Source organism: Myotis daubentonii, chromosome X (genome assembly GCF_963259705.1).
Source record: "Myotis daubentonii chromosome X, mMyoDau2.1, whole genome shotgun sequence".
In the NCBI taxonomy this organism is placed as follows: domain Eukaryota; kingdom Metazoa; phylum Chordata; class Mammalia; order Chiroptera; family Vespertilionidae; genus Myotis; species Myotis daubentonii.
The window spans coordinates 3,474,542-3,487,019 of NC_081861.1; the positions used below are offsets into that span (position 1 = coordinate 3,474,542).

Sequence of the window (12,478 nt, forward strand, 5' to 3'; positions counted from 1 at the left end):
ACAGATTTCTGGGTTTTTGAGATGTATCTCAACTCTCTGCTCTCAGTAGCTCTGGTTGGACTTTTTTTTTTTTTTTTTAAATAAAAAGTCAAGTGTGAGGTTTGAGGGATCAGTGAGTTCCAAGGTGGACAGGGTGAAAGTTCTACCTAAGGAGTCCTGTACACCCAAATGATACAACCCTACATAGTAATAAGGACAGAGCTCCAAAAATCAACCACTGAAGTGAGATACTTAATCAGAGTGTCAGGGCAAAGACAAAAATGTCCCAGAAATGTGCACCTGCTTGGATTGCCAGGACTGAAGACATTTTTGATCATCTTGCTGAGAGCCTGCGAGACTTCATATGCTGCATACACAGCATATGAAGATATACCATTCAGGGCCAAATTTTAGAGAAAAGGGGAAAAAAATGGGGCTGAAGAAAAGCAGAAGACAGGTTTCAACTGGAAAGGCCCATTTACTGGAGGGTTTATGGTTGGTCAAGACAGCATTCGCAGCTAAGGAATTTCTATCTGCACCCATCCTTAAACACATTTACTCCCTTCATCTTCCACTCACCTCAGACAGTTCTGATCCCATACTATACTTATATTTGCATTTGGCCTCTAGTTATATTCAGATCGCCCCCCTCATCCCTTTAAGAATGCCGAAAGGTAGCCCTAGAACAAGGTTTAGTTTGATCTATTTCTGCTTGATTAATTGACATATTTGCATTATGAAAATTCTTAAAAGCATATACAAAAGTAGGCAGAATAGTATCATGAACTCCATATATCTTTAACTGGCTTCAAAGGTTATTTTCGCCAATATTGTTTTATCTATCTACTCCATTGTTTTTTTCTCCCTCATTTTAAAAGTTAATAAAATTGGTATTAGAAGGCAGCTGCCTCATTCATAGCCACTCTGTTAGAAGCAGATAAGATTATAATTTAGACCAAGTTTACAAAATTGGAGAAGGTTCTTTTGAGAGATTAAAACTGAGGGGAAACAAAACTTAAAAGACAGACCCTGAGTGAAAATCACTTCCCACCTTTTTCAGTAAACCCTCTCACCACAAGAAATTAAAAAGATCATTAGGAAAATAGGTGAGCAATATAATACATAGTAAATCTTTTTGGGCCAAGAGATGTATTTTTAAAATATTATTTCTAATGGTTAGAGTGTTATGTTTTTTTCTGTGGAATTTAAATTGCTAGCAAATGAAAGCTTAATATTCAGCGAACAACAATAACAAAAATCTGCATGTCCATGCTCAGTAATCTAAAAAGTAACATGGGGGAAAGCATAATTTTTTAAATTGAAATTCAATCATTGAGAAGAGGGATCAATTTATGTTATCTTACACCACCCATATATCTTTTTTGGTGGAGATAGTGGTGGTATCTTTTTAAATATAGTTTTAAGAGAGCAAAGACTGTTTCTTTTTGAGGTAACTAAAGCACACTTCCTAATTAAAACAGAAACAGACATCTGGTCTCGTCCCAGGACTGTGATCAAATGTTTTATTTTATAAAATCAGCAACCCAGATGATTGTATTTGTTGTTCCTCCATCTGTACTTTCAGTTCTGGCCTAATCTCATCCCCCTTCTCTCTCTACAGCATCCCCAAATGCCTAAAGAATTCATGCCTGCTAAGTGCTCAAAAAGATTTTAATTTTATTTTTCAATTCAAAAATATTTCCTATACACAGAATGAACCTCTGTTGGTTTATTCGACACTCTTCCCATTCTTCACAAACCTTACCTTTCTCAGCTTTCCAGCTCTATACCCTTGCCCCAGCTCCATTCCATCTCTTTATTGATTTTAATGTTCTGACATTGAAAATAGTGGTAAGTGCTCTAAAATGTCCTAAGAATGATGTATTGTGCCAAATACTATGGGTATATTACTTTTTATAAATCTATGACCACTTGGAACACTGAAGAAGGCAACCTATTTGAATGGTAGATAGGAGCACAGAACCTCTACACTGCTGAAGTCTTGCAACTTAATCTCTGAGTCTCCAGGCACAAGCTAAACATTTAAAGATAGAACTTAAGTGTTTATTAATAAGAACCACATATTAATGCCACTTGATGCTAACAAAACCTTATCCTTACAGTGTATTACATTCCTACTTTGGAACGCTATGATTTTTATGTTTAATAACAATCTAAACAATGTTTATACACTATAGCACCCCCTACTGTTTGATGGATCTAAACCTCATGGACAATGTACTAGCAGCCCCTAAATTCGTTGGGCAAAGGAATGCTTCACACAGAATAGTCGCTAGCTAATTATTACCTCCATGATGGAGAGATCAAGTAGAAGTGGAAGAAGGCATAATTACTCTGTGAGAAATTCAGACTTGAGGAAAAATAGTGTATTCTGAAAGTGAAAACCTAAAATAATGGACCCGGGAAAACACAAATAAATCATTTTTGTTAGTAAGTTATAGTTTCTACTCTTTGAGGTCTCTAGAAATAATAGTTAGCTGTAGCTATGTGCTATGATGGGTGAATCAAGCTAAAGTTTCTTCCATACATCTCAGTGAGGCAAGGAGGACACTGGTTTTCATTTCTTTTGCGTTTAAGTTATGGTTGTTCGACGTCAGCACTTTTGATATTGGGGCCAGATCATTCATTGCTGTTGGGGGGGCTGTCTTGTGCATTGCAGGGTATTTAGCAAACAATAGCATCTCCAATTCCCAGTGGTGGCAACCAATAGGAAAAAAGGGGGGGGGGGCTCCAGGCATTGCCAAATGTCCCTCAGTGGGCAAAATCATCCTCAGTTCAGAACCACTGTTTTAAGTTCTCAAACACACCCGTCTGTGTGTAGCCTATTTTTCTTTTTAAAAAAATATATTTTATTGATTTTTTACAGAGAGGAAGGGAGAGGGATAGATAGTTAAAAACATTGATCAGCTGCCTCCTGAACACCCCCCACTAGGGATGTGCCCGCAACCAAGATACATGTGCTTGACTGGAATCGAACCTGGGACCCTTCAGTCCGCAGGCTGATGCTCTATCCACTGAGCCAAACCAGTTAGGGCAAGCCTGTTTTTCTTATCATCCCCCACCCAACAAAAGCCAAACTCAATATAACCTATGCATTTTGTTCTAATCTATAAATTTTCTTCAGTGAACAGTTTCAAAAATTTAAAAGAAACCATAAGCAGAATTGGTGACTTGCCTCTGGGATGATACATAAAAGTGCTAAAAAAAATGTTGGTTCCCACTCTCCCTTTTCGTTAAGGAATTTATAGCTTTTCAGGCTGATATCTATCATTTCAGATACCTTATTTTAAAGGTAAGCTCACATACTTTGAATATGACATTGCATTCAAAATAATACAGCTAAAACTTGTGATTTCTTCTATCTTTTCTCTCTCTAAGAGCAATGCAAGTATTAACTTTTAGGAAGAACACCGGAATTAAATAAATACTTGCTTAGATCTTTAAAGGAAATGTTTTTTACACTTCAATGAATTCTTGCCAGGAGGTATGGTCTTAAAAACACAGCACCTTCAACAATGATATCTAACAGTAACAGCCCACGGTACTTAAGGCATCCCACCCAAGTTTCTATAACAATACTTGAATTCATATAATTTGAATCCCAACTACCTAGTCTCTAAAGAAAATCCCTTTCCTCATTCCTTAAAGTATTTTTAGTAATTTGTTGGGGGACGGAAAAGATTACTAACATTTTCAATTACAGTTGACATTCAATATTATTTTATACTAGTGACCCAGTATATGGATTCGTGCACATTGAAAGGAAATTAATTAGAAGGTGGCTGGTGGGACGGGACTGGGCAAGACAGGCCTGACACACCCTGGAGCCAACCTCCCGCTTTCCCTGCACAGTGTCTGTGGAGTGAACGGGATCCCTCCAGCAGGTGGGGTCCCTCGGCCTGGCCTGTGGGGATCAGGCGGAAACCCGCTCTCCAACATCCCCCGAGGGGTCCTGGAGTGTGAGAAAAAAGTTGCTGTCGTACAGGGTGTGGAATGCAAACGCAAGTGTGCAGTAAACTAGATTCGGGGCCGACAGTGCCACAGCAACAGCATAACCCACGGCCGAAGGTATAATCGCAGGAATCGGGCTCCCTCCTCTCTGGTTTTGGGGTGCATCACCTGAGAACCGCTGCTGCCAGTCACTGCAGCTTGGCAGCTCCTGTGTTGAGCAGCTATTGGTCAGATGATTGGACACTTAGCATTTTATATATATTCCAGGTGTACAGCATGTGGTTAGACAATTATATAATTTACAAAGTGATCCCCAATAATTCAACTTTTACTTTCTACTTTTAATGTTTTCTAAATTAAGAAATTAAAATTTGACATGAGACTTCAAATCCTAATGGACTAAGGATAAGAATTTACATCAGTTTTCTGAGACTCCTTAACTTTTTACAACTAGGAAATACTAGACATCGTTCAAGTACAGGCAGGGTTTAAGCATGCCAAGTAGTTGAGAAATCATCAGCAAAATATTAATCACAGCTGAAACCTGACAACATACTCTCCCATGTTCCTTAGGTACAATACATTCCAGCAATTAAAAATATATTTCATTTCCTCTAAGTGCACATTTAATCTGTCAAACTGGATGACAACACCATAAAGCTGCTGACATTCTGAAACCCAATCTGTTAAACATCTTGAACAGCACTTCTCTGAAGAAGAGTTAAGAGAAATATATGTATCCTTTTCAGATGTGGAAAGGTATTAAAATTACACAAGGATTTCAAAATTACACTCTAAACTGCTTAATATGAGTAGCATTTAAAATTCTTGACCTAATTTTAAACTTCCATTTTGTGGGTAAATGGTACTCAATTTTCCTTGTGCTCCTAGGAATGGTAAAGGGTTTAAGATCCTTCTAGCAAACACAGGCATAAACTCTTAAAAACCATGGATTGTATCTTTAAAAGGTGTCAAAGGAAAAGCAGATGAAATGCTGTAATATCCACCCACTGTCACTTAAGACATACAGCCCACGCACTCCAAACGCCAGCCAGCATCCTGCATCCACCCTTTCTTTCAAGCCCACTGCATTAGACCATGGAAACTCAGGATGTGTGGCCACAGCAGCCCCTGCTCTGGCTCCGGCTGGCCCACCACGTGGTGTGGCCATGACCTTAGTCACACTTCCCCCTGACATCCTGTGAGTGGGCTCAGGCTGGAGCCAGACCTTCCCACTGAGCGGCCTGTTCTGCTCCTGGAAATGACAAACCCCAACTCCCTGAAACATTCCATTCTCCTCTAACATCAACAGAGCTTCCTGCTCCCCACCCCTCCTGAACAACAGGTCTTTGAATATCCTTCACCACCCTGGTCACACCTTTAACCATTTAGCTAATAAGGAAGGTATTTACAATTTTAATTCAGATTTTCATAGAAGCTTGTTCTCTGATTTTAATGAAATTATTTCAACTATTAGCACAATAATCACCTCTCCAGGAATTATAAGCACATACAATATTTAGAATCTAAAATAGGGCACTGACAGATTTGTACAACAAAGCTCTCTTAAAGAAGTACTTCACATAGTAGAAAGGGTGCTCTTTGGATTCAGATTTACATAAGCATTATCTTCATGGTCCTTTTTTAGTTGAATTAAAAAGATTTCAGAAATCTTTGACTTGTATATAGGGAAAACTATCATTTTAATAGGTTAATGATAAAAAAATACTTCCCATTTAGTTTTAGTTGTAGAATCAAGTAACAAGCAATTTTTGTTTCATTAGATGACGGATATAACTCTATTGATTGTCACTATTAATCTCACTTTCCTCCTAAAGTGTGCATGCAGGTCCTAAGGATGGTTTTTCAAGGGAAGACAGAAAGTTGGGTAGACTAACACTAAGAGAAGGGTTAATGCATCCATTGTCTAGACTCATAGTATTCTACATGTTCAAAATCAGACACAGAAGTTAGAGTTCTGTCTAAGATAGTGTGAGCACACTGCATCCTGTCTTTCTCAGTGAACCAAACTATAAAACTTGGAGAGACCGCCTGAGCATCTAATTGAAGATTCTGAAAAAGTAAATAAAAGCAGGCAAATTAGGAAAGACTAGAATTGAAGTAACACCAAACTGGAAATGAGTTTACCATTACTTTTCCTCCAATATGCCAAGACTGAACTCACATTGTAAACAGGCACTGGATGCTGAGAGAGAGAGAGGCAGACACACAGACAGTGGATGCCCTGTCGCTCACCAAGTGGAGATGGCAGCCGGCAGGACCAAAACTTTGAGGGAGGAGAACCTTTCTCTGGGTTCAGTGGAGCTGTGGTTCCAAGAGGTTGGGGTCAAACCCCACCATTTTTAGTTTCTGTCCTCCAGTTGCTTGGCCCCAGGGACGTGGGCAGAACAGAGTAATGAAAACCCAAGCTTTCTGGCTAAATGACCAAAATAGAAAAGCCCCACAGAATTGGAAAGTATTAGAGATTATGGATAAGAGGAAGCTTGGGAGAGAGACCCCCATAAAATGCTTATGGACTTCCAGGCTCACTCACAAGCTGTGCATGTGTGTGTGTATCTCATCCTAAACATAGTACAGAATACTTTGAAAACTGAATTGCTATGTCCCAGACTGGTCACTGGGGGATGCACAAACCAGACACGTGCAAATAGCACTGCCAAGGTTTGGCAAACTGAATTGACATCGGGACTACAGCTCACAGAAGGTGGATCGGAGCTTGCTCTGAACCTAACCAAGTCGACAGCTTGTGAAAACAAATACCAACATTCTTTATGGGATTTAAACAAGATCCAAAGTCTCATAATATAATATTCAAGATGTCCTGGATTAAACCCAAAATGACTCAGCATGAGAAAAGACAATGAACAGATACCAATGCTGAAATGACACAGATGTTAGAACTATCTGACAAAGACCTTAAAGCAGCTATTGCAATGCTCCAGCAACCAATCACGAGTAATCTTGAAACCCGTGGAATAATAGAAAGTCTGGGCAAAGATATAAAAGCTATGAAGTAGACTGTTGGAAAATTTAGAACTGAAAAATAAAAGACCTGAAATAAGAACTCACTGGATGGGCTCAATGCAGCATGGAGATAAAAGTTAGTGAACTTGTAGATAAATCCTTATAAAAATTAGCTAATCTGAACAAGAAAAGACAATTTAAAAAACAACAACAGTGCCCCAGGAATTTAGAGGACAATAACTAAAGGTCTGCCATTTCGATCATGGAAGTCCCAGAAAGGCTGGAGAAAGAGTGCATACTTTAACAAAATAATAGCTGAAAACTTCGGAGACATAAATCTATCAATTCAAACAGCAGAGTGGACCACATCTAGAATAATCTCAAAGAAAAATGTGCTAAAAACAAGAGACAAAGAAAACAATCTTGAAAGAACTGAGAGAAAAATGGCATATTATCTATAAGGCTATGAATTTCTCACTAAATATGACAGGGGAGAGAAAGAAGTGGCACATCATTTTTAAAGCACTTATGGAAAAGAAATGTCAACACAGAATTCTATGTCCAGTGAATATATCCTTCCAGATGAAAGTGAAATTCAGGGAACCTCATATAAAGGAAAACTGATCATTCATTAGCAGCTGACTTTGTCTAAGTTTATAACTAAAGAGGGTTCTTTAGTCAAAAGGGAAATGATGCCCCCCAAAACAGGAAGAATGAAGAAAGAGCAAATGAAATGATAGATATCTGGGCAAATATAAAACACTATACTCCTCTTGAGTTCTTTGTTGAAAGCAAAAATTCTAACATTTTCTATGGGGTTTTCAATGTATGCAAATATAACAGATAAAAGTAAAAAAAGAAGGGAGGACAAAAATACTATATGGTGGTAAGGTTTCTATAGTCCACTAAAAGTGGTAAGATGTTGATTCTAAATTGTCAGTGAAGTATGTATATTGCAATCCCCAGAGCAAGCACTAAAAAGGAAAAAAGATACAAAGAGATATACAAGAGACCAATCAAAATAAAGTGCTAAGAAATATTCAAATAGCTCAAAAGAAGGCTGAATACAGGAAACAGAGAAATGAAAATTGAATAAATAGAAAACAATAAAAAATTATAGGCACAAATCTCAGCATAACATAATAAATAATGACATTAAACTCAAATTGTCTAAACATGTAAATTAGAAGACAGAGACTATGAGGATGGATAAAAGTATGAAGCAACTACATGCTAACAAAACCTCACTTGAAATACAGCAGTAGCTAGGTTAAAGTGAAAGAATTGATGAGGTTTAAGTGTAAAGCTGGCCAGAGGAGGCCACAGGGCCTCCACCCCACTCCCACCAAAGCAACTGCCCTCTGAACTCCTTTCTGGGATTCCTCCATTTTACACGCAGCAAATATTCAGGCATAGGTTAAGTGCTGACATGGCTTCTGCCCACACGTAATGAGCAGTCTTTTAAATTCTTTTATTATTTTGAAGAGAATTCAGCTGCTACAGAAAAAATTGGAAAATACTGCCCTCAGATGTCCCAAGGGAGGTGACTCGGGTTCTGGCATAGATCTCTTTGGAAAGGCAAGGGGCCAGCCATTCCCAGCCTAAGGGCACTTCAATGGAGTCAGCCTGCATTTGGAAACAAAGTTGTGGCATTCAACTCACTGGCTACAGTTCTTCCTCCATTTAGTCAGACACAAACGGAGACTCATAAAGCTGAAAGCGACCTTATGAATGTCCCTGCCCATGCCTTCATTTCACAGATGAGGAGACTGTGGTCTAGATGTGGGAAGTGACTGGCCCAAGGGCGTATACCTTGCTGAGGCAAAAATGGAATCGGAGCCCAGTTTCCTGGGTCCCAGCACAGTGCTCTCTCTACATTACACATAAAACAAGTATTGATTGGACAGCTATATACGTGAGGCAATGTGATGACCGTTTCTGTCGTCATGTCATTTGAACTTCAGTTGGAAATATAGACATTAAATAATTACACAAATAACTAAGATGGAAATGAGTGTTACGTTACTAAGGATAAAGGAGAAATGTGAATACGTTGCCTTAAGAAAATCTTCAAGATATAATCCACCACCAGTAGCACCACATTCATAGTGATTTCAATGGGAAAGTTGATGCATTATCATGTGTGATCTTTCAGTGATTAAGTGAAATTTCATGGTAAGTCTGCAACCTAGACTGTGCTTTTGTCTTACATCTGAAGCACAATCTTAGATAGGTACATGGAGGAAATGTCACATTAGGATACTGAGAAACTAGAAAAAAGATGGGCACTTAAAGTCATGATTCTAGCCATGGGCACGTTGCTTTGTTGGACCAGGATAAAAGAGCCATTGTGAGGTGAATCCAGCCAAGTATGACCCACAGACTGCAGGGGAGGTAGCCCTGGAGCCACAAAGGTCTGAAACAGGCTCCAGCAAACAAAATGACATACTTCACACAGCAGGAACTCTCTGCTGAGTAGACCAGGTAGTTCTGAAGACCAGGAAATGAATGCATCTAGGGTTCTATGTTTCAAAAGGACATGATGGAACTTGAACAGATAAAACTTCTCATTTTATCTCAGAATCTGACAGGTATAACACTTTCAATGGGAAAAATTCTGGGAAAATTGACAAGTTATTCTTTTGGGAGATGTTTCCCCCACAACTGGCACTCTCATGGTGGAAGCACGTAAAGTGTCTCTGATTTCCTAGAGCCTTTTGGAAGAAAAAAAAGTAAAGTCATTTAGAAGGAGGCTGAGATAACTACTAGAAGACATGTTCTAGAAGCTTCTAAACTACATTGCAAAGTGAGTTAACTGCACAAATAGTTTGCAACAGAAAAACAGAAGTAACTGTCAGAGATTGTCACCACCGTGCTTACGATTCAGGACACACAAGTACCAAACTGGTGTCTGACCACCTGCCAGGGCCCCCTGTTTATCATTTCAAAAACTAAAGATTTTTAAAAATGTTTTATGTATTCAGCTTAAAACTGACTTTTATACCAGCCAACCCTTATGGGACAGAAGTAATTTATCATCATCACAACAGGCTCTAACAATCGAAAGCAGCAGCTACCACAAAGGCTTACGGAAATCTCCCTTCTTGAAATTTATTAATAATAGAATGGATTAGTTCACATTTCCCCAGACCCTAAGTAACCTCAGAAGTACCCTGTTAGTTCAGTAATTCTGTGAGTCAATGGGAAGATGACATGATTAATCTTGGGTTCTCTGTTTCAATGTCTTCATAGTGAAGAAGGGACAAAATGAAATATGCAGATACACAGATAAAGCTTCTAATTCTATCTCAGGACTTGATAAAAATAATACTTGTTTTTATATATTATCACTGCTGCATCCAGAGCACACAGTACAGAGTCTGGCAGATAATGGGTCCTCAAAAATGTTTTTATGAATAAATACACAATCTCACTATTAAGACAAAAAATCTTCAAATCTAAAAATACATGCCCTGAAAATCAGTATGTTGTTATTTATATTGATATGCAAGTAAGAAAGGACATATCAAACATCCATTTTTAAAATTTTTCTCTTGGTATGGTTTGGTGAAATCAGATAAGTGAGATTAATGCATAGCCTTTATTGTCTACTAGTTATGTGATCTTGGGCAAATGACTTGATTGCCTGTCTTAAGTATCTATAGCCTCATATCTAAAACAAGGCAAATAATCTCTTCCTCAGTGTGGTGGTAAGGATTAGATGTGGTCATACTGTCCCCAAATGAAGACCCGTGAGAGAGTATGAGAAAACCTCTCATATTCTCCTTAGACCACAAACATGGATTCTGAATAGAGGTTTATGTCAGCCATGTCACTTCCTAAGTTTCTTCCCCAAGAAACCAGTCCTCCACTCATTGCAGGGAAAATTCTCTACTTTGGCTGCAGATTGGAACCCTAGGAGAGCTTTCCAGAAAGAGGACCTGTTCACTGTGACTGTCCATTGGTGGGTGGGCAGACAGAGCTGTCTGGTAGGGTCCTCTACCTGACCTTGAGTTGCTGGGCCCTGTGTCCTCCAGGAGGCCAGGTACTTGGGGACAGAGAGGCACCAAAAAGGAAGCATTCAGAACACAGGGAGCGTGATGTTTCAGAGGCAAGTGAAAGGCAGGAACAGCAGAGTACACAGGGAAGAATGTCAGTGCCAATTAGGAGCACATGACCTCTTCCTCAGAGAAACATCCTTAATTTAACCAGTAAATGAAAGACCATTTGGAAGTAACTTTTCCAAGCTGTGATATGACAGAAACTTCAAGTGAATATATACCTAAGCTTTCCAAAAAAACAGATCTGAAATTGGCTGGTTAATTTGATTTAAACCATAACATATGGATAGATCTAAATGCTGTTGAAAGCCTCCATTTTAAAAGCAACACATGTATTTTTTTTCTATTTAAGTTTAACTTAAAAAAAAATCTTAAGTGATGTAATCTGTAGGTCAATACTCACCAAACTGAGCAAAAGCATTTCTCTTCAACAGGGCACCAACTAAGTAGAAGCTGTTCTCATCTTTACCTTTCAGGACTCAGTTTCTCCATCTGTTAAGAAAAATAAGATAGGGATGGATCTAGTGAAAACACTGTGCTTCACTTCTGAAAACACAAATCATTGTTAGGCCAGGTGTTTTATTCACAAATATGCATTCTCTTTTTATGTGTTACCTGAAAAGGTTTAAAAATAACACAATGACTTAATGCAGACTTAAAGGAAAATTACCTAGATACCCTTTTTACCCCCAAACAGTACAAATCACATTTCCCCCTCCTTTTCTTTTAATCACGTTCCTGAAACTCCATCTCCCAGATGCCACAAACCTTTCTCAATTAGCCACGGCCTGCCTTAAGATAGAATAAATCTACTGTCAGGCTGGGAACCCTCTTCCTAAGTATGTGGTTGCTAGAATCACATAAGATGATCACAGTATTGAGTCAATAGCTTACCCAGGCCCCAGCGCTGCATGCTAAAACACCCTTGCTTAGCCCATAGCTAGGAGTGGAAGATGTCCAGAAGGCTGGTTCATTTCATATAACATCACCACATTGGAGGTGATTTGGGAAAGATGGGTGTGGAGCAGCACTAAAGGAAAACATTATACCCTCTGTGGAAATTCCAGGCCTTTCTGCTGCTTTCAGGTACACTGCGCTCATTATATTCAGGGGATAAACCTACACAGTGTAAAAGGCAATATTCTAGGTAATGAAGCCACAAACCAATAAAATCAGCATCAGATTGCGCCTCTCCCATTTGTTATTCTCGTTTTCATATACAGCATCTCCTAAATTGAACCAGTACCCTTCAAACCATTACATTAATTGGGGCAAAAAATGATGCTGTTTAAGGACCAAAAGTCACTTTTATTTTGAAAAAAAACTTGTAATAGAAATATCTCTTTCAATATACAAAGCAGCAAAAAGTCAGTCTTGAACTCTTGGAATAGAAGGTCAAACTATTACTTCAAAAAAACTAGATAAATATATATGGTGTTCAAATGTGACAAATAACTTGAGAGCATTTGAAAGCATTTAAG

The 12,478-nt window shown here is 38.6% G+C and overlaps 1 long non-coding RNA gene across 1 annotated transcript in view; it reads right to left on the reverse strand.

Moving 5' to 3' along the window:
- Window positions 1-11,464: 11,464 nt before the first annotated feature.
- The window catches only part of LOC132223836 (uncharacterized), a 36,872-nt gene continuing 35,858 nt past the window's right edge, over window positions 11,465-12,478 (reverse strand). Inside the window, exon 3 of the long non-coding RNA XR_009450534.1 lies at window positions 11,465-11,489. This is a non-coding gene — a long non-coding RNA (uncharacterized LOC132223836). The remainder of the gene's footprint in view (window positions 11,490-12,478) is intronic.